Here is a 1,991-nt window from a genome sequence, read left to right on the forward strand (position 1 = left end):
TTGACTGTGTGGGTGTCAACACCACAGTCCTCCAGTTTCTTAATGAGAACAGGGTGAGAGACAGTGTTGAAGGCCTTCTGAAAGTCCAGGAAGACTATGTCCACTGCTACTCCTGCATCTAAGGATTTGGTGATCTGATCATAGAAGGCCACCAGGTTGGTCTGACAGGACGAGTCTGGCACAGCTCTGCAGCCTTCTTGGCAGGTGTGGGCCCCCAAATATGCACGCAGGATGACAGCATGCTGCTGCTGCCAGCAAGTGATAGGAGTTTTGCTTTGAATAGTTTGAGGTGCAGTTTCCCAGAAAACCCTGCACCTATCTCACTGAAGTTTGGTAGGCTTCATGCACACAGAAGGAGCTACCTTTCAGCAATTTTCATCTGAATCAGGCAAGAAATTACAAAGTTATAGGCATTTTAGTGATTCTCCATTATAGCCTATGGCCGAATCACTGAAACAGCATCAAAACTCTGAAACAGGTTTGGCCGTATCGAAACAGAGCAGTGATCTGAAACACTGAAATGAATTGCTGTCCCTCTGAAATGGCCAAATCTGAAACCAAATAGAAACTAACCATTTCGCACAGCCCTACAGTGCATTAAGCATGACTAAAAAAGCATGCAAATGTGCTACTGCATATTGGTGCAGCCTAATGTGCATTAATTTAGTACTTCAAATTGGAGTTACTAAACTTAATGTGCATTAGAAAAAGTGCATTAATGCACATGTAGGTGTGCCCAATGAGTGTTTGGCACTTGACGTATTGGCCCGATAAGGAGCAGCTTGTGGTAAACTTGGAATAACTTAGGTTAAAGTGCACTTTTATTCCTTATGATCTGATTTTTATTCCTGCAAATTCCCAGGGCTAGTAGCATAACTTGGGTTGGGTAAGTAGGATGCCAGCTGATAGGAGAAGCAGCTCCATGGTGTTGCTCTTGCAACAGAAGCAAGGTGCAGGGACACCACACTGCTGCTGTAGGAGCAACAGCTGGGGCAGGCAGATCATGTTGCAGCAACAGCAGCAGCCGCAGACTGCTTTTGATTCCCCAGTTAGACATCTGTGCCTTCTCAACCCCCATTCTTGGAATCCATTCCACTTGGGCACTCAGCAGCACCTTCCTCTCCTACTTCTTGGATTTCCTGCAGGGTTTCTCCAGGGTGCAAATCCTACTCATTATACCTCATTACATCCAGGACTGTATAAACCTGTGATTAAATAAGTGTTCTGAATATTACAGGTTAATGTAATCAACTTGACCATATACAGTTTGGTTCAAAGAGAGCAAACTACTAAAGAGCAAAGAAGCAATGTTGTCTGGTACAGAATGCATTAGTTCCTTCACTTACTCCTCATTTTGGACAAGTACCCACAGGAAAAAACTGATGGTCATTCAGAAGATGAAGAATACCTGGGGTAATGAGTTAACCTTAGCAGGATAGACTTGCATTTATAGCTGCACTCCCACTTAGACAGAATGGGAAATGGAAATGGGCTTTCAGCTTCTCTATGCAGGAACTGCGGGGGGCCTCTTCCACAACTAGCATAAGACAGAACAGCTCTCAGATGTACCTTTGCTTACCTGGCACCTGCAGTTTTGAAAGCACGCAGAATTTATGAAGTGTAACATTCATGTGCTCTACAGTCCTTTCACATCAACGTAGCTGGAACAAAAGAGGTCCTAGAGCAACAACAAATTGGTTTGAGTACACGTTTTTATAGTAACTTGATTTTGTTGATCTACTTCTGCTGATCTTTGCTGCTTTTTTCCTGCTTAGTTATCCTAGCAGTTTACAGATGCATATTTTATCTGAATAAAGGTGGACAATTACTGCTAAAATATATTTTTCTGCAAATACAAAATGCAACTCCTTCACTTCTTGTAAACAAAGGGGCAAATAAGTTTAAAGTCATGCATGTTTGTGGAGAGACTGAATACTAAGCTATTTCCACAGAAGAACCGGGGAAAATTAATTTCAAATTTCTAATCATAA

The 1,991-nt window shown here is 42.5% G+C and overlaps 1 long non-coding RNA gene across 1 annotated transcript in view; it reads right to left on the minus strand.

Moving 5' to 3' along the window:
- Positions 1 to 1,674, minus strand: part of LOC109319219 — a 31,122-nt gene extending 29,448 nt beyond the window's left edge. The window contains exon 1 of the long non-coding RNA XR_002103415.1: positions 1,580 to 1,674. This is a non-coding gene — a long non-coding RNA (uncharacterized LOC109319219). The remainder of the gene's footprint in view (positions 1 to 1,579) is intronic.
- Between the last annotated feature and the right edge of the window lie 317 nt (positions 1,675 to 1,991).

The sequence above is a fragment of the Crocodylus porosus genome, unplaced genomic scaffold (genome assembly GCF_001723895.1).
Source record: "Crocodylus porosus isolate Cpor-Errol unplaced genomic scaffold, CroPor_comp1, whole genome shotgun sequence".
Taxonomy (NCBI): domain Eukaryota; kingdom Metazoa; phylum Chordata; order Crocodylia; family Crocodylidae; genus Crocodylus; species Crocodylus porosus.